This window comes from Procambarus clarkii, chromosome 21 (genome assembly GCF_040958095.1).
Source record: "Procambarus clarkii isolate CNS0578487 chromosome 21, FALCON_Pclarkii_2.0, whole genome shotgun sequence".
NCBI classification, from domain to species: Eukaryota; Metazoa; Arthropoda; class Malacostraca; order Decapoda; family Cambaridae; genus Procambarus; species Procambarus clarkii.
In genome coordinates this window covers 4,668,016-4,689,290 of record NC_091170.1, presented here as the reverse complement: position 1 = coordinate 4,689,290, position 21,275 = coordinate 4,668,016, and positions in this window count along the sequence as shown.

Sequence of the window (21,275 nt, the reverse complement as noted above, 5' to 3'; positions counted from 1 at the left end):
GATGATGGATAAAGTTACTTATGAACAGTGTTGGAAAGATTCCTTTGACATTTTTTAGCTAAGTGAAAGGTTGTTTTAGTTAAGAACGGTGTTGAATGAGATTAATCCTGACTATTTTTGGTTGATTGACAAGTAATTATTAGTTAAGAAGTTACAAGAAAAGTTTGTCTTTGTAAATTTGGAACTGAATAGAGTGTAGATTTGTTAAAAGAACAGGGTTGGTAGAACTATTAAGTTGACTACGAGAATTACTTTGACATAGTTTTGCAAATAAAAACTGGGTGACTAAAATTGTTGAGGGAACTGTATTGCCGATGATAATATTTGACAAAGAACTAGTTAGTGAATGGAAGAAACAAATTGGTAAGGTGATTACTCTGATAAAGAGTTAGGCTGGAGAGGGACTTGATCGGATATATTTATGTTCGATGATCTAAGACAGAGGAAATAGAGCTTGGCTAATGTCCTGATTAATTTTACTAGGTTAGAAGTAAGGTGATCTTAAATCGCAGGTGATTTAGTTGGATAATAAAGAACTTGTACAAAATGAGCTAAGTGGGGAACAAGAGTTGAAACTCGGTAACTGAACTGGCTTTTTATTTACTATGTCTGAAAATGTGGTTGGGTGTTCAAATCTCCGGGGGATTTGGACTGATAGTAGTGAATTTACAGGAGTGAACTTGGACAGAGGACAAGAGGACAAGAGCTAGAGTTCGGTAACTGCCCCGATCTTATTTTACTGTGGCTGAAATACAGAGGGTAAAAATTTTAGGGAAATTGATGGGTTATTTACAAAAATACGAAAGAGAACTAAGGTGGGGACGAGAGCTGGAGCTTGTTAACGGTTTTTATCTTATTTACGGTGTCTGAAATACAGAGGGTAAAAATTTCAGGGTAATTGATAGGATATTAACAAACACTTGAGGGGGAAGTAGGGTGGGGGACGAGAGCTGGAGCTCAGTAACTTACTTGATCTTATTTACTACGACTGAAATATGACTGTTTAAAATTTCAGGGGGATTGGACTGCTAGTAGCGAGAATGTGGTCTCTGTCAAATTTGGGTCTTCAATTGGACTCTGATTAATTTTGATCATGAACTGGACTCTGAATATTTTGGCACAAAGTGGACTCTGTTCATTTTTGGGTAAAAACTGGACTCTGACGAATTTCTGTTGATAAATGGACTCTGCTCATTATTGGGTAAAAACTGGACTCTGATGAATTTTGCTCACAAAGTGGACTCTGTTCATTTTTGGGTAAAAACTGAACTCTGTTCATTTTTGGGTAAAAACTGGACTCTGATGAATTTTGCTAGAAAACTGGACTCTGATGAATTTTGCTAACAAAGTGGACTCTGTCAAATTTTCACAGATTACAGGACTGACGAATTTCTGTCGTTAATTGGACTCTGATTATTTTTGGGAATAAAATGAACTCTGTCAAATTTTCACAGATTGCAGGACTCTGACTAATTTTGCTAGCAAACTGGACTCTGATAAATTTCTGTTGATAATTGGACTCTGATTATTTTTGGGTATAAACTAGACTCTGACAAATTTCTGTTGTTAATTGGACTCTGTTAATTTTCCAGGTAAAACTTGACTCTGATTATTTCAGGCATAAACTGGACCCTGAATATTTTTGGCACAAAGTGAACTCTGATGAATTTTCGGTATTAAACTTGACTCTAATGAAAATTGATCTGAAAATGGACTCTGACGAAATTTGCTCACAAAGCGGACTCTAAATAATTTAGGTCAACAACTAGACTCTGAAGAATTTTGGTCTTTACAGGTGAAACAGCCGTAAATTGTTATAAAACACGATATTTTCCAACAATTTTCTTTAAGATTTTCCTACTTATTTTCATCATAAGAACTTTTAACAAACTTCTAAAATCTTGGAAATTATTTTTATCATAAGAATTTCTTACTTCCAAATCTGTGACTGCCCAAATTTACCTGAAAAACCCTGACTCACAAACGGGAATTTCTAAATTTACCTAAAAACCCTGACTCACAAACAGGAATTTCCGATGTTGAAAACAGGCAAAATATTTCCGTAGATTTTACTTGGAAATGCTGACACAAACACGATATTTTCTAAAATTTTTCTTTAAGATTTTCCTACTTATTTTCATCATAAGAACTTTTAACAAACTCATATGACATTATTTCATCATAAGAACTTTAACAAACTCGTATGACATTATTTTCATCATAAGAACTTTTAACAAACTCGTATGACATTATTTTATCATAAGAACTTTAACAAACTCGTATGACATTATTTTCATCATAAGAACTTTTAACAAACTTTCTAAAATCTTGGAAATTATTTTTCTCATAAGAAACCTTTAACTCCAAATCGGCCCCTTTCGCCATGAATTTTCCCCATAAGAAACCTTTAACTCCAAATCGGCCCCATTTGCCATGAATTTTCCCCATAAGAAACCTTTAACTGCAAATCGGCCCCTTTTGCCTTGAATGTTCCCCATAAGAAACCTTTAACTCCAAATCGGCCCCTTTTTCCCCAGAAAAAAAGGGGCCAATACGCTGTCATCCACACTACTCAGGTACAGTGTAGGTGGCCTGGGGTTGGGGTGGGTATGGGGTGGCCTGGGGTTGGAATGGGTATGGGGTGGTCTGGGGTTGGAATGGATATGGGGTGGCCTGGGGTTGGAATGGATATGGGGTGGCCTGGGGTTGGGGGAAGGGTGGGTATAGGAATGGAGGTTGGGGCTGGTATAGGAAGTGAGGATGGGGTTCTATGGGAATTGAGGGTGGAGTTGGTATGGGAGGTGGGGTTGGGGTTGTTGTAGTGACGGATGAGGTGTACCTAGGTGTTGTGGTATTGGTGTTATGTGGGGTAGTTCCTGCTGTTGGTGGGGCTGTTCCTGTTCCCGTTGAACAGGTTGCTGGTGATGTTCTCTACTGAGCGAAGTGGGACGTCCTACCGTACTAACTGAAGCCCCCTGTCCAGCTCCCTGTCTGCCCTGTTGGTATGGCGTCGATGTTATTTGTGGGGGAACCCTAGCCGGCTCCCCCCACTCTTGGAACGAATCCTTGCGAGACTCCCCACTTATGTCAATAATCGTATCTGTACTGGCATGGAAAGATACCCTCACCTGCCCAGTCCCATGCAGAACCCGTGACCCTGTCGTTTCAGCCCCACTGACCCCACCTGTCACGTCAGCTGAGCTACCTGAGCGGTCCCCAGTGGTGTTGGAAGAGGTGCTGTCCTCTACACTTCCACTCCCACTGGTCCCTACTGACTGGTCACTGTCTGGGTTAAATATTTCCTGAGATTTCTGGTGTGCCACGTCTCTTGTAACTACCCTTCAATACACCCTCGACCCAGACTCACTACAACCGTGATCATACACAAAATAAAAAAAATCAACTCTTTTCCAAGAGAAAACCAACGAAATTCCCAAAATAGGAAATACAACGATTAATCGAGAGAATCGCTGATGTGAATCCAATGAATGAGCGTCTGCCCCGCACTCGTGTCTGACCGTGAAATAACCGGCAGTTCTATTACTGAAAGCTAAGTCCTTTACGTTAAAAAATTAAAGATTCCAATTTATATAAAACAATTAAAATGATAACAGTAACTAACGCGCAGCACTCATGATGGATTAAATAAAGAATATTTACTGTACTTTAACACTAAACGCACTTGAAGTAAGCAACGTGGCTACTGATGACTGGTGGAGCGGGACCAGCTGCGCTGAAAAAACAAAGTCCCGCGCTTTTTCGCTTAAACATTGAAAAATCACAATTTTTAATCTGAAGGAAAATAACTAGTTTTACTTTACTAAACCACTCTAGCGATTAATATAGACACCCAAGGCATATATTTGCTTGCCAAAAAATTTAATTTTTATCAAAAAACTGCATTTTTACTCAAATGCTGGACTCTGCCAATTTTCCTGCACTCGAACAAAAAAAATCTATCACCCCAAATATCGCAAAACTCCCTTAATTCGCAAAAATGGGTTTCTCGTTCCCAGATATAAATACGTTATTATTTAATAGCGACGCTATATACAAAACAATACTGACACCTCGGGCGGTTTCAACACTCATTAATTCGAATTTTCGTCAAAATCTGAGGTTTTCACCTCACTTGGACTCTGACAAAAATACAACACGATTTTCTCGAAAATAACTAAATTCGGCAAAAATGTAATTATCAATGTTTAATGCTTAAGAACAGAATTATGTCCATTGCGCACACTAGAGGGTAATACTGACCCTAGAATATACACGAAACATGAAAATTCGAATTTTCGCCAAAAAGTCAGATTCTAGCCGAAGCTGGACTTAAAAAAATTGTCCACCTATGTTTCCACAAAAAAAATTCTAAGTCTAAAAACACAATTCTACCGTCATACTGGTAAACACTAGAATAATATCATCCGCATCGACTCGGGAATCCTAATGACACCCGGATCATACACGTGACCCACGAATACAAATTAATTACAGGTAACGACTTTCCAACGTTGACTTAGCCGAAAACTTATCCCAAAATACTTAGAAATATTTCCACGTGCTCTCTCAAACATTTACAAAGAAAATTACTATCCCTTAACAAACTCCTTCACTAACTATAGTGACCGACATATAGCCCTAAGTTCAGAGGATTAAATACGCTCTAGAAACAATGCCTCTGACTTAGACTAATACAATAGGGACTAGCAAAGCTTAATGTACGCACTTAGCCTAATATACAAGAAAATGCTAAACACTTGGGGAAAATTGTAACCGGGGATTGAATTTAGGGGAATCAAAAATTGTTAATCTCTCGAACATGCAAATAAAAGGAATTACTTTATAAATTTAATTATACTTAATTCAAAGATACACTCGACTTAATCATATAATTGCTCCTACCGGCCCGCCGTACCGCACCTAGCCTAGGGGTCTCGACCATCTAGGTTCTAACAGAGCAGCACGCAGCTTTCAGCAACAATTAAGACTAGAGACGTCTCAACCTCCACTAAGTGTGCGATCACTTAGTCGTTGAATCGCTGCTAGTTAGTTTACTAGTCCGTCCCTCGGAGGCCGCAACGCCCTTCACGGATTTACGTTTTTCCTAGCGTTTTGGGTCGTCTAACAACGCCCTCGGACTATCTCCTGGCGTCCCACAGATAAATCCGCCCAGACAGCCCACAAGGAACTGCTGTTGAGAGTATGGTGGCTCCCAACACCTCTGAATTAATTGCAATGGATTGAGTAAGGTACTGTTACGGTGCCCTCTCCTATTTCTTTCGTTTGCCGGCTTAAAGAGTCATATCAGCTCTCCCTACTGATTCTCTGAGGTTCAGGGAGTCTAATGATATATGTGGCGACCAGACCGGCTGCCATTTAGTGGAAGGAGGTTATATTATAAGTTGTAAATAAAGGAAAATTGGCGCCCTGTTATAAAATGAAACAGTATCCCCTACGGCAGATATGACCTTGTGGAAGGGACACTAAGCCGATCGCGGATTGGCCGACGTAGGTCGCGGGCGACAAATCAGGGCCCGCCATGACGTCACCGAGTGCCCCGGGCGGCGCCAACGTCAGAGTTGTACTGACCGTGGAAGCGATAGGACGCGCCTCGGTCTGCTCTCAAGGATTGGAGGCTCTGCAAGCCTTGTTCAGTGGATTGAGCTGGCCTTCGTTGCCCATCACCGTTATTGGAGACCCTGCGCTTCTGGGAAGCCAAAGAGGAACCAAGTTCAGTGAGCAGAGAAGTGCCAAACTTGGAAAATAGTCGGCGACGACGCTGGGCGGCGCCGCTGGCTGGACGTTGAGGTCTGGAAGGTGGGGCGAGCAAGCCCAGCTGTGACTGGGGTCACATCCACTGAGAATCTTGGAAGGACGACACCGTGCCTAGGACAAGGAGCGACGCCCTGTGGGAGAGGCGAGTGTGGGGAAAAATAGTGATTAGCTCAGCGCCCATCGATGAACCAGGATTGGGGCAGCTGAATCTCAGGGATTGGAACGGCGACGACGCGAAGGCTTCACGACACCTGAGGACCTGTGGAACGCCCTGGATCGTCGAGGATCGACCCAAGGAAGCGTGGGAACCTCACACCATCGAGGGACAGGCGTCGTGAGCCAGGAGTGTAAGGTAGATCATTTTTCCCTCCCATTACCCCTTGTATGAGTAGGCTAGTTAGGCCACAATATTTACTCGTGTATGTGGCAGCAAGACTTTATTACTTTAATAGTAGAGTAGGCTGCAAGGCAGCTTGTGTCCAGGACTGTCAGAGAGGACAGTGTGTATGGATGGCAGGACAGGGAAGAAGAGGTGCCGACGTGGTGAAGAGGCCCTCCTGTGAGAGTGTGAGACTCCGGTCTTCCTGCCCATTTGAAGGAGTGTTGGAGGTCGTGGAAGAGGAGGCTGACGATCTCCAGACTTATTATCCATATTCCCATATTCATGTATTACTTGTGATTGTGTGTGTGTGTTCATGTAATTTGCGTCAGTAAATCCACACATTTTATTACTGTGTTTGAGTGTGCCCCCATTTGTGATTTTCTCTATGAGCATACATTTCTGGCTACAAACGATATATGATACACCCACTGAACTGCATTGCTGGGGTGCAGATATAATAACCCAGCTGGCGACCTTGCTAAGAGGAAGATAGAGAAGACAGGCGGGAAAGGAGTTCCTGCAACCTTTTTTTGTCTGGCAGGCAAGACTCAGGGAGGTTATGGTTATAGGTAAGCCTGAGTCTTCCTTCACTCCCCCACGGGTCTAGGCCGGAACTGTTAACAGCAGTTTCCCCGTGGTTGACTGAAGGGCTTCCAGGGTGAATCAGTGGCACCCCTTTGTGGTGGAAGCAAAGACCTGCGGAGGTGGGCATTGTTGGTCCTATCTTGTGTGACCAAGGAGACTCCGGTGAATCCAGGGAGTCGGAGGGGCTGAGTATTTGGGCCCTTTGAGCCCCTAGCAGCCGAGTGTTAGCAGAGCCCCGGACCGCCCACCCCCACGTGACAAGAGAACTGGCGACCTTGCCAGGATTCGAACCCCGGTAGCCAAGAACTGGGAACCTCGCCAGGAAGCGTGGATCAAGCTACAGTGTGGACCAAATTTCAAGACAAGTGTTGCCAGGGTACTAATACAGTGTGGCCAGTGAATTCGGTGGTACTGTTACTCAACCGGCTAAGGGACTGAAACGGTGAAATTAGTGCCTACTAACTTGTCTGTGCCGTCGTGTATGCTTGATGATATAGAGATGGAGGAAGACAAAGTAAAGAAATTTATTGACACAAGGGACGAGAGAATTTTGGAGGAGTGTACCAAGGCCCAGCTCCAACAAGTGGCAAACCACTTTGGGATCAGGTTGAGGACGACTAAGGTAGCAGAGCGAAGGATAGAGATCATGGCACAGCTCACAGCTCGAGAGGAAGCGACGGGAGAGGAGCCATCTCAAGAGGAGCCATCCCGAGGAGAGCCATCGCAAGGTGAACCGTCCCGACTAGGGCCTCCCCAAGCGCCTACCAGTGTGGAGAGAATTCACAGTGAACATGGGAGCAGTGGAAGGTCCAGCTGTAGTAAGAGGAGCCTGCAACTGGAAATAATGAAGATGCAACTGGAAGCCCAGCTGCGACGAGAGGAGAGAGAAGCACGGCTGCAGCTGCAGCGAGAGGAACGTGCGGCTGAGCTGCAGCGAGAGGAACGTGCGGCTGAGCTGCAGCGAGAGGAACGTGCGGCTGAGCTGCAGCGAGAGGAGCGAGAAGCTCGGCTGCAGCGGGAAGAAGGAGAGAGACAACTGCGACTGGAGGAGATAAGGGCAAAGAAAGAAGTCGAATTGCGTCGCGTTGAACGTGGTCTGCCCTCACTACCTGCACGGCGGGATGACCTCAAGGTAAGGGAACGTGACTTACCTACGTTCGAACCACAAGAAGCTGAGGCGTTCTTCGAACACTTTGAACGGATAGCAACTCTGAAGGAGTGGCCGGAAGATGATTGGGCTGCTCTGGTCCAGGGCAGGTTGACTGGTGAGGCCCGGGAAGCCTATAACATGCTGGACCTAGAGGAGTGTACTAGTTATGACGCGATTAAGAATGCGGTTCTCCACTCATTCCGGCTGACTCCGGAGATGTACCGGAAGCGGTTCAGAGAGTGTACAAGAGCGTCGGGAAAGACTTACGCCGAGACCGCCAGGGATATGGAACGGAAATTCCTACGATGGTTGAAGGCGGAGGAAGCGGAGTCGGTGGATGATATCAAACGACTGATAGTGATGGAGAAGTTTATGTCAGTGCTCCATCCTGAGTTGCGAGTAAGGTTGAGAGAAGCAGGTATTAAGGACCTGAAGGCTGCAGCGGATCGAGCCGACATGCTGGAGGAGGCACTACATATCAGGAGGGAGGGGCCGCCCAGACACTCGCCTTACCCCAGGTCGGGAGGGAACCTTAGGAGTTCAGGAGGAGCGAGGACGGGTGGGGACTCTCCCAGGAGTAGTGTGCCTGATGAAGTAACGTGGTTCAAGAGCTCAAGAGACGCGGGGAGGAAGCCCCAAGCTGTGAGCAGTGGACCTAACTCGGGAGCAAGTGCTGCAGTCCCGGATGCGACGTCAGGGAGTCCAAGGAGGACCCAGGGAACGTCTGCAAGTGGTACCGCCAGAGTGACTAGCGAGTGGCCGCCCAGGGGAGGCAGCCGATGCTACAACTGTGGTGTGAGAGGACATTATGCCCGCGAGTGTGAGGAGCACCAAAGGAATGTAGGATTAATGTTGGAAGAGGAGAGAGTGTTTGTTCACACCCCATATTATAGTGGACCCAACGTGAATGGTTGGGAAATGAAGTTGGGTGAACATCCCTTCGTTTTCGGGGCCAACGTGAAGTTTGGAAAGTCAGACCCAGTGGAGGTTGCCGTGCTTCGAGATACGGGTGCTGACATAAGTATGGTGACCAGGAGTATTCTCCCCAAGGAATTTAATGATTCACCTGTGGGAGTGGTGAGGATACGCAGTGTGGGGGAGGAATACAGGTTGCCACTTCACGAAGTACAGCTGATTGCCGACTGCGGAGTCGAGAAAGCTATAGTAGCTGTAGCCCCTAAGTTACCCCTAGAGCATGTACAGATGGTGCTGGGTAATGACCTCGGAGGAGGCAGGATACAACCCGATTGGGCCAGGAGTGCCTATGTTGCAAGCAGCGGTACAACCCTGCCAGGTGAGGTATCGGTCGTTCCAGATGGTCGTGAGGAAGCCGACTTCGCCAGGGAAAACGTCGCCAGAGACGACGACAACGAGGGCGAGAGTGCAGAGAGGTCGTCGGAGGTTGTGGAAAACCCCGACGAAGCCCTCCGACTAAGCCTGATGATGCGTGTGGAGGAGTGGCGAGGAGCAGCTGTACAAACGCCTGGGGCGGTGAAGAGGCTGCAGACCGCACTCCCTCCATACAGAAACGTAAATAAAGTAAGCTCAGCGGATGAGCGAACGGCAGTGAGGGGCAGAGTGGAGGAACCACGACGCAGTGCACCCTATGCCGGCCAGATGAATAGTGGTAGGTGCAAGATGAACCACCGTGGTGAGGTGAGCCACAGGGAGGTGGATGAGCCCAACCACGAACCGAAGAAGACGTCTGCAGGGAAGAGAATCTCATGGAGGAGTGAAGATGTTCGTCGGGAGCGAAGGAGCGAATGGTATAGGAAAGGCAATACGAAGAAAGCAGGGAATAGGTACACCCAGGGTAGGCGCCAGCCTAACCAGAGGGGCATTGGGCCATCGCAAAAGCCTAGTGTGGAAGAGAGGAAGCTGCTGGATGGAGTACAGGTTACAAGTGCCACTGTGAGGAGACAACGCACCTACGGGAGAAGAGGAACCGAGAAGAGAGAAGATTGGCGAAGAGGAGATCATGGGAGGAAACATGGAGTACCTGTAGGACGCAATGGAAATGCAAGACTATCTCGGAGTGCACGACGCGGTGGAGGCGTTGCATGCACTGAATCTTACAGTGGTAACGTGCCGTGGGAGTACACTCGTAGCCACGGAGAGAGGATTTCTTGTAGGTGTTCAGGGAACACCCATCACACCCGGTACTATGCGAGGTGGAGATACAATGAGGCAAGTGAATGGCAAGGTGGTACGAGCCACGTCACCAACTGGAGGAGTGACACTTCAGGAACGGAGGGAGCAAGAGTATAGATTGCCCTCTTGAGTGCTGCTCTTCCGATATGACTCTTATTTTAAGGGGAGGGGTATGTTACGGTGCCCTCTCCTATTTCTTTCGTTTGCCGGCTTAAAGAGTCATATCAGCTCTCCCTACTGATTCTCTGAGGTTCAGGGAGTCTAATGATATATGTGGCGACCAGACCGGCTGCCATTTAGTGGAAGGAGGTTATATTATAAGTTGTAAATAAAGGAAAATTGGCGCCCTGTTATAAAATGAAACAGTATCCCCTACGGCAGATATGACCTTGTGGAAGGGACACTAAGCCGATCGCGGATTGGCCGACGTAGGTCGCGGGCGACAAATCAGGGCCCGCCATGACGTCACCGAGTGCCCCGGGCGGCGCCAACGTCAGAGTTGTACTGACCGTGGAAGCGATAGGACGCGCCTCGGTCTGCTCTCAAGGATTGGAGGCTCTGCAAGCCTTGTTCAGTGGATTGAGCTGGCCTTCGTTGCCCATCACCGTTATTGGAGACCCTGCGCTTCTGGGAAGCCAAAGAGGAACCAAGTTCAGTGAGCAGAGAAGTGCCAAACTTGGAAAATAGTCGGCGACGACGCTGGGCGGCGCCGCTGGCTGGACGTTGAGGTCTGGAAGGTGGGGCGAGCAAGCCCAGCTGTGACTGGGGTCACATCCACTGAGAATCTTGGAAGGACGACACCGTGCCTAGGACAAGGAGCGACGCCCTGTGGGAGAGGCGAGTGTGGGGAAAAATAGTGATTAGCTCAGCGCCCATCGATGAACCAGGATTGGGGCAGCTGAATCTCAGGGATTGGAACGGCGACGACGCGAAGGCTTCACGACACCTGAGGACCTGTGGAACGCCCTGGATCGTCGAGGATCGACCCAAGGAAGCGTGGGAACCTCACACCATCGAGGGACAGGCGTCGTGAGCCAGGAGTGTAAGGTAGATCATTTTTCCCTCCCATTACCCCTTGTATGAGTAGGCTAGTTAGGCCACAATATTTACTCGTGTATGTGGCAGCAAGACTTTATTACTTTAATAGTAGAGTAGGCTGCAAGGCAGCTTGTGTCCAGGACTGTCAGAGAGGACAGTGTGTATGGATGGCAGGACAGGGAAGAAGAGGTGCCGACGTGGTGAAGAGGCCCTCCTGTGAGAGTGTGAGACTCCGGTCTTCCTGCCCATTTGAAGGAGTGTTGGAGGTCGTGGAAGAGGAGGCTGACGATCTCCAGACTTATTATCCATATTCCCATATTCATGTATTACTTGTGATTGTGTGTGTGTGTTCATGTAATTTGCGTCAGTAAATCCACACATTTTATTACTGTGTTTGAGTGTGCCCCCATTTGTGATTTTCTCTATGAGCATACATTTCTGGCTACAAACGATATATGATACACCCACTGAACTGCATTGCTGGGGTGCAGATATAATAACCCAGCTGGCGACCTTGCTAAGAGGAAGATAGAGAAGACAGGCGGGAAAGGAGTTCCTGCAACCTTTTTTTGTCTGGCAGGCAAGACTCAGGGAGGTTATGGTTATAGGTAAGCCTGAGTCTTCCTTCACTCCCCCACGGGTCTAGGCCGGAACTGTTAACAGCAGTTTCCCCGTGGTTGACTGAAGGGCTTCCAGGGTGAATCAGTGGCACCCCTTTGTGGTGGAAGCAAAGACCTGCGGAGGTGGGCATTGTTGGTCCTATCTTGTGTGACCAAGGAGACTCCGGTGAATCCAGGGAGTCGGAGGGGCTGAGTATTTGGGCCCTTTGAGCCCCTAGCAGCCGAGTGTTAGCAGAGCCCCGGACCGCCCACCCCCACGTGACAGTACCCAGTCCAATCAACTCGGAGCGGTCTCCTATTCAATAAATCTTAACAGCCTAAGCTTACTAACTAAACCTTAATCGTATCAGCCCGCACGACCCCAAGATTCGCCAGTCCCCACTCAAACGCACTGTTGTGAGGCGCACGACTAATCCTGGCCCTCGGCTGTCCTCACTAGCATCTACGCACGTGTCCGAATGGCTAGACACGTGAGCCTTTCAACAATTTCAAACAAAATTGTTGAAACTACCGCTGTGCACAATTGTAACATGGGGGGGTTCTGGAATGATCTTTTCTCCCTTTTACTCTCCCTCTACCCGTATTCTTACTTTTGTTCTCTACCAAGGGACCCCAAAACTTTCACTTGAGCCGACCCTACGCCACGTGGTCTCAAGACGATTACCGACTTGAGATTCTACAACCCGTATGACATGACGTAGACTTCCAGCAAAACCCTAGGGTCGCCTTTACGCTGCCACCACCAGACCTTGCAACACCGAGCAATGATCGAGGTCTGGATCGATCATGCTAATCAATCACTTTGGGACTTGATCCCCACTAGTAACATATACCCTTGGATCTTAAGAGTGGAATTAATTACAAATCCGGGAATGATAATCCTGATTCGATGTTAGAATCGGCGCCCAATTCAACTCGGCCTCGTGGGGACCACGTGACAAGGACAAATTCACATGTATATAACACACACATGGAAAATAATGAAAATGCAAATTAATAACTAATTAATTTATTCCAAACTAAAACAAAATCTAAGAAATGGTATTTCCTGACTTGAACACTCCCTGACTGGCAATGAATTGACTATTCCCAAACTATAACCTCTGAGCAAACTTTTACCTTCAACAGACGACCAGTGGTGGACTGCTGGTCTGGAGGCCGAAGATGGAAAGGCCACCTGCCCGAGTTGTTTCTCAAACCACACTTTCTCTCCTCTCTCTGATGCTCCTCTACCCAGGAGCCCAGAGCAGAGTATTGTTCCGCATCGTTAAGTTACTTACAATGCTTAAGTTATAACAATTAACCTCTGTTGTACTGAATGATCCAGATTGGTTGAATTATTTTACTGAAGTTAAATTACCCAAGCATCTTAAGGAAGAGCTATTTCCAATACAAAATGGCTCTTTGACCTTTGAGAAAATTACTGAATATGGAAACTCTGACCTGTGACCGCCAGGTCGCTGAGGTCACTTTCGCGCTACTGCCTAGTCCTGGCTCGTGACGTCACTGATGGTGACTTAACTCAAAATCCTAATAATTAGAATACTCTTGTTATTATAAACAGTAATGCTATTCAATACAATTTGAATACAAAATGAATAAGGCTAATTTCTCTAAATAAGTGAATACTATAGAATGGTTCATTATACGAAACTATGAACAAAGACGCCAGCCATTTTGTAACTCAGACTTGCTAATCCCCAGTGGGATGCGCAATGTTGAGGTCAGGTCCCTACACGAAACTTCTGGAACCTTCTGGATAATTCTTACAACAAACCTAGTTTGTTACAAGTATGCTACTGCTGCCTCTTATGTCATATTGTGCTGCAATAGCCTCCCCTCTCACAGTATGTTGCTGCTTCCTCCCCTTTCACAGTATGTTGCTGCTTCCTCCCCTTTCACAGTATTCTCCTGCTGCCTCTCCTCTCATATTAGGATACTGCAGCCTCCCTTCTCGGAGTAGCCTCCCTGCTGCTACCTCCTCTCTCACAGTACGCTGCTGCTGCCTCTGTCTCATGATGCTGCTCCTGCCACCCTACTCACAGCATGCGGCTGCTGCCTCCTCTCTCACAGCAACATACTATGAGAGTTGAAGCCGCAACAGCATACTGTGAGAGGCGAGGTAGCATCAGCATACAGCGAGAGGCGAGGTAGCATCAGCATACAGCGAGAGGGTAGGTATCAGCAGCAGCAGCACACTGTGAGATGGAATAGAGATGCAACATACTGTGAGAGGAGAAGTAGAAGCAACATACTGTAAGAAGGCGGGCAGCAGCAGCAACATACTGTAAGAAGGCGGGCAGCAGCAGCAACATACTGTAAGAAGGCGGGCAGCAGCAGCAACATACTGTAAGAAGGCGGGCAGCAGCAGCAACATACTGTAAGAAGGCGGGCAGCAGCAGCAACATACTGTAAGAAGGCGGGCAGCAGCAGCAACACACTGTAAGAAGGCGGGCAGCAGCAGTTTTCTGTGAGAGGGGAGGCAGCAGCAGCTTACTGTGAAAGAAGACGCTGCATCGTCATGCTGTAAGAGGGGATGCAGTAGCAGCATAGTTTGAGACGGAAGGCAGTGGCGGCACACTGCGAGAGGGGTGGCAGCATAGTGCGAGAGTGGAGACAGCAGCATAATATGAGAGTGGAGGCAGCAGCACACTATGAGAGGAGGCAGCAGCATCATACTGTGAATGGGGAGGCAGTAGCAGCTTTCTCTGAGAGAATACTTAGCAGCACGTTGTGAGAAGGAACCAGCATCAGCATACTGTGAAAGGGAAGGGAGCAGCATTCTGTGAGGAGGAAGGCAGAAGTAGCATACAATGAGATGAGATGCAGCTGTAGCATAATATGAAAGGCGGAGTCAGCAGCCTACTTTGAAAGAGGTGGCAGCCGCAGCATACTGTGAGTGGGGGTTGCAGAAGCAGCATCATGTGACAGAGGCAGCAGCAGCGTACTCTGAGAGAGGAAGCAGTAGCGACATACTATGAGAGGAGAGGTAGAGGGAATATATTGTGAGAGGGGAGGAAGCAGCTGCAAGCTGTGACAGGGGAGGCAGCAGCAGCTTACTGTGGAACGGGTGGCGGCAGCAGTATAATACGAGAAGGGAGGCGGCAGCGGCACACTGTGAGAAGGCAGGCAACCGAAGCATACTGTGACAAGGGAGGAATTAGCAACATTACTGTGACAGGGAAGGCATAAGCAGCACACTGCTAGAATGGAAGCAGAAGCACCGTACTGTGAGAGGGGAGGCAGCAACAACACTTAAGGAGAGGGCAGGCAGCAGCAGCAGCAGCAGCAGCAGCAGCAGCAGCACACTGTGAGAAGGGAGGCTACAGCAGCATACTGCTAGAGTGGAGGCAGCAGCTTAACACTGTGAGAGGGAAGGCAGCAGCAGCACACTGTGAGAGAAGAATCTGCATCAACATAGTGTGAGAGGGGAGGAAGCAGCAGAATAATATGAGAGAGGAGGTAGCAGTAGCATACTGGGAGATGGGAGTCAGCAGTAGCCTACTGTGAGAGAGGAGCACCAGCAGTAACATATTGAGAGAGGAGAGGCAGCAGCATACTGTGAGAAGGGAGGAAGCAGCAGCATACTGCGGAAGGGGGAAATACCTCAGCAGTTGCATACTCTTAAAGATGAGAGAGCAGAAGCACACTGTGAAAGAGGAGGCAGCAGCAGCATACTGTGAGAGTAGAAGCAGCCGCAGCACACTGTGAGCGGGAACGCAGAAGCAACAGCATACTGTGAGAGGAGAGACAGCCGCATACTATGAGAGAGGAGGAGGCAGCAGCACACAGTGAGAGGGTAGGCAGCTGCACACTGTGAATTGCCTTCACAGGCAATTCAATGTGCAGGCAATTCAATTCCAACCGGGCAATTCAAAAATTGCCCGGTTGGTCCGAGAATTTTGTTAGAAAACAATCTAGGTTTCTCTTAGAGATGTCCACGATTTTTCCGGCAATATTTCTTATAGTCGCTGGGAGGACGTTAAACAACCGCGGACCTCTGATGTTTATACAGTGTTCTCTGATTGTGCCTATGGCACCTCTGCTCTTCACTGGTTCTATTCTGCATTTTCTTCTATATCGTTCACTCCAGTACGCTGTTACTTTACTGTGTAGATTTGGGAACTGGTCCTCCATTTGTATATTATTTGGTATCTCGTCTTTTTCCTAGTGAGCAAATTTGGAGAGCTTTCAGACGATCCCAATAATTTAGGTGCTTTATCTCGTCTATGCGTGGCGTATATGTTTTCTGTATTCCCTCCATTTAAGCAATCTCTCCTACTCTGAAGGAGGAAGTGAGTACTGAGCAGTACTCAAGACGGGACAACACAAGTGACTTGAAGAGTACAACCATTGTGATGGGATCCTTGGATTTGAAAGTTCTCGTAATCCATCCGATAATTTTTCTGACTGACGCAATATTTGTTTGGTTATGCTCCCTAAACGTTAGATCGTTGGACATCATTATTCCCAAATCCTTTACATGCCGGTTTCCTACTATGGACAGATTTCATTATGTTTTGTACCCTGTATTATATTTCAGATCCTCATTTTTGCCATACCTGAATATATGGAATTTATCACTATTAAACATCATGTTATTTTCTGCTGCCCAATCGAAAACTTTGTTAATATCTGCTTGTAGTTTTTCAATGTCTTCAGCAGAGGTAATTTTCATGCTGATTTTCGTGTCATCTACAAAAGATGACACGAAGCTGTGACTTTATTTTTGTCTATATCTGATATGAGAATAAGGAAACGCAGTGGTGCAAGGGCTGTGCCTTGAGGTACAGAGCTTTAAACTGCGCTTGGATTCGATTTTATTTGATTGACTGTTACCCTTTGTGTTCTGTTCGACAGGATATTGAGTACCCAGCGTCCTACTTTAACAGTTATTGCCATTGACCTCATTTTGTGTGCTGTCACTCCATTGTCACATTTGTCGAGTGCCTTTGCAAAGTCTGTGTATACAACATCTACATTTTGCTTTTCTTCTAGAGCTTCTGTTATTTTGTCATAGTGGTTGAGTAACTGTGACAGACAGGATCTTCCCCTCTCTAAGTCCATGTTGTCCTGGATTGTGTAGCTCATTATTTTTCAAAAAACTAGAAATTTGATTCCTGGTCACTCTTCAAAAACTTTTATTATGTGTGATGTTAGTGCAACTGGTCTTTATTACTGCCAAAGTGCCAAAGCTTTACTACCCCCTATTGTGCAGAGGAGCTACATCTGCAGATTTAAGTGCTGCTGGTATCTCCCCCTGTATCCAGGTTCTTTCTAAGTATTACGCTAAGCGCTCGCGCTACTGGTACCTTACATTTCTTTATGAATAATGAATTCCATGAGTCAGGCCCAGGAGCTGAGTACATGGGCATATTTTCAATTTCTCTTTCAAAGTCTTCCGAGTTCGTGTTAATATCCGTTATATTATCTGCAGCTTGAATGTCATTCATAATGAAGCTGTCTGGGTCATCAACTTTCATGTTGTTTATTGGTGTGTTAAACATAGCCTCATACTGGCTTCTTAAAATTTCACTAAATTCTTTGTTGTCCTCTGTGTACGTACCTTCGGTCGTAATTAAAGGTCCAATACTGGTGGAGGTTTTTGATGTTGATTTTTCGTATGTGAAAAAATATTTTGTATTTTTTTTATCTCTTGTATAGCTTTCTGTTCCAATTCCATTTCCTCAGACTCGTATGATCGCTTCAACATTTGCGCTATTTCTTTGATCTCCCTGTTTAGGTTTAATTTCCTTTCTTGTGATAGTCGTTTCTGCCTAAACATTTCTGTTATTTGTTTCCTTCTCCTGTACAGTCGTCTGCGTTCTCTTTCTAGAGTGGTCCTCTTTCTGACCCTCCTCACAGGTACGTGCTTCAAGCAGACCTTGTATACTTCAGTTGTCAGTTGAGCTATTCCCTGTGTAGGAGTTTTGTCGCTTAAGACCGTCTCCCATTGAATGTTTGCAAGGTCTACTTTATTTTTTCCCAGTCGATCCTCTTATTGTTGAAATTTAATTGATTGAATACCCCTTCTCGCTTGGTGGGTCTCTTGGACCTAATGCCGTTATTTATATTAGTTTGCACTTCAATGAGCTTATGGTCTGAGTATGTAGTATCTGAGATTGTAATGTCTTTGATTAGTTCATCATTGTTGGTGAAAAACAAGTCTAGTGAGTTCTCGTTCCTAGTTGGTTCTGTAATCTGTTGATTGAGCGAGAATTTGTCATAGAATCTCAAACGTTCTCTAACCTGTGGTTGGTTATTTCCCAGGTGGTTCCCTGCTATGATATTTTTGCTTGCCATTTTACATCTTAGACTTGGTAAATTGAAATCTCCATGGAAGATAATATCTGGAGCTGGGTTTGCTAGATTATCAAGGATGTTCTCTATTTTGTTCATCTGCTCTGTGAATTCCTCAACCGTTGTATCTGTCGGTTTATAAATATTAGAATAATAATTAGGTTAATTTTTTCTACCTTAATTCCAAGTATCTCTACCATGTCATTAGTTGAGTTTAGTAGCAATGTGCATACCAGGTCCTCTTTAATATACAGACCTACTCCTCCATTTGACCTAGTTTTTCTATCCCATTTATATAAATTATAATTTGGAATCCAGATTTCACTATCCATGTAATCTTAAGTATGAGTTTCCGTGAATGCCCCAAATATTGAATTTGATAGGAAGCCATTTATGAACTTAACTTTATTTCTTGATTTTGACGACTATTTCTGTGAGTGGAGAGGCAGCAGGAGTATACTGTGAGAGGGGAAGAAAGCAGCTGCAAGTTGTGAGAGGGGAAGCAGCAGTAGCAGCAGCCGCATACTATAAAATATGAGGAAGCAGCAGCACCTGCACACTATAAAATATGAGGCAACAGCAGAACACTTTTGAAAGAGGAGGCAGCAATAGCATACTGTAAGAGGGGAGGCAGCAGCACAGTTTGAGAGCGAAGGCAGCAGCAGCATACTGTGAGTGGGGAGGCCGCAGCAGCACATTAAGAGACGGAAGGCTACAGCAGCATACTCTTTGAAAAGAAGCAGAAGCAGTATACTGTGAGAAGGGAGACAGCAGTAGAAAACTGTGAGAGGGGAAGCAGCAGCAATAGCATACTTTGAGAGGGGAGACAGCAGCAATAGCATAGTGTGAGAAGAGGAGGCAGCACCAGCACATTAAGAGAGGGGAGGCAAAAGCAGCATACTCTTGAGAAGGGAGGCAACAGCAGCATACTATGAGAAGGGAGGCAGAAGCAGCATACTGTATGAGGAGAGGCAGAAGCAGCATACTGTGAGAGAGGAGGCAAAAGCAGTATACTGTGAGATGGAAGGCAACAGCATACTATGAGAAAGGAGGAGGCAGCAGCAGCATAATTTAAAAGGGGAAGCAGCAACAGCATACAGTGAGAGGGTAGGCAGCAGCAGCAGAACACTGTGAAAGGGAAGGTAAAAGCAGCATACTCTGAGAGGGGAAGCAGCGTCAGCATTCTGTGAGAAAGCAGGCTGACGCATCATACTGTGAGACGGGAGGAACCAGCAGCACACTCTGAGAGTCCTTCTGAATATGTGTTGCTGCTGCCTCCACTCTCACAATATGCTGCTGTAGTCTCCTCTTTCACAATATGCTACTGCTGTCTCACCTTTAAGAGTATGCAGCTGCTGAGGCAGTTCCCCCCTTCACAGTAGGCTGCTGCTTTCTCCCCGCTCACAGTATGCTGCTACCTCCCCCTCTCACAGTATGCTGCTGCTGCTGCTGTTCCTCTCTCAGTACGTTGCTTCTGCCTCCACTCTCATAATATTCTGCTGCTTCCTCCCCCTCTCAGAGTATGATGATGCAGTTTCATTTCTCATGGTATGCTGCTGCTGCCTCCTCTCACGCAGTGTTCAGCTGCTGCATCGACTATAGTAGTATGCTGCTGCTGCCTTCCTTCTCATTATATATTGCTGCTGCCTCCCATCTCACAGTATGGTGCTGCTGCTTCCACTAGCACACTAGCTTATGCCTTCCGTGTCACAGTATGCTGCTAATTCTTCCCTTTTCACAGTATGCTTCAGCAAGGTTGCCCTCTCACAGTATGCCGCTGCTGCCTCCACTCTCACGTTATGCTGCTGCTGCCTCACCACTGACACTATGCTGTGGCTGCCTCCCCTCTAACAGTATGCTGCTGCTGCCTCCCGTTCCACAGTAAGCTGCTGATACCAATCTTCTCACAGTGTGCTGCTGCTGCTGCCTCAAATCTCACATTATTTTGCTGCTGTCTTCCCTCTCACAATATGATGCTGCGGTCTCGGCAGCATACTACTATAGTGGAGGCAGCAGCTGAACACTGCGAGAAGGGAGGCGGCAGCAGCAGCATACCGTGAGAAAAGAAACTGCATCATCACACTGTGAGAGGGGAGGAAGCAGCAGAATATTATGAGAGGGGATGGCAGCAGCAGAATACTGAGAGAGGAGCAGCAGCAGCAGCATTCTGTGAGAGGGAGGCAGCAGCATACTGTGACAGGAGAGGCAGCCGCATATTATGAGGGGGGAGGGAGGAGGAGGAGGAGGAGGCAGCAGCAACATACTTAGAGAGCGGAAGCAGCAGTAGCACACAGTGAGAGGGAAGGTAAAGTAGCATACTGTGAGATGGGAAGCAGCAGCATACTGTGAGATGGGAAGCAGCAGCATACTGTGAGAGGACTGGCTGCAGTAGCATACGGTGAGTGGGGAGGCAGCAGCAGCAGCATGCAGTGAGAGGGACGGCACCAACACCATACTGTGAGAGAAGCGGCCACAGCATCATATTGTAAGAAGGGAGACAGCAGCAGCATACTTTTACAAGAGAGGTAGCAGCAGCTACATTATGAGAGGGGAGAAAGCAGGAGCAGCATTCTGTTAGAGGGGAGGCAGCCGCAGCATACTGTGACAGGGGAGGAATCAGCAGCATATTGCAAAAGGGGAAACATATTCAGCACACTGTGAGAGTGGATGCAGCAACAGTATACTGTATAAAGGGAGGCATCAGCATACTTTCGAAAAGGAGGCAGCAGCATACTGTGAGAGGAAAGGCAGCAGCTGCAAACTATGAGAGGTGAGGAGGCAGCAGCAGCATACCGTGAAAGGGAAGGCAGAAGCAGCGGCATGCTGTAAGAAGAGAGTCAGAAGCATCACACAGTGAGAGAGAAGGCCGCAGTAGCAGCACACTGTGAGAGTGGAGGCAGCAGTAGTACAATGTGAAAAGAGTCAGCAGCAGCACAAAGTGATAGGGAAGGCAGCAGGAGCTGCAGCACACTGTTAAATGGGAGGCAGTAGCAGCTTACTGGGAGAGAAGACACCGCATCATCATAATGTGAGAGGAGAGGAAGCAGCAGCACAATGTGAGAGGGGAGGCAGCAGCAGCATACTGTGAGAGGAGAGGCAACACTAGTATACTGTGTAGGGGAAGACAGCAGCAGCATAACATGACAGGGGGATTCGGCAGCCCAGTGTGAGAGAGGAGGCAGCCGCACCATACTGTGATTGGGGAGGCAGAAGCAGCATCATGTGACAGAGGCAGCAGCAGCGTACTGTGAGAAAGAAGGCAGCAGCAGTATAC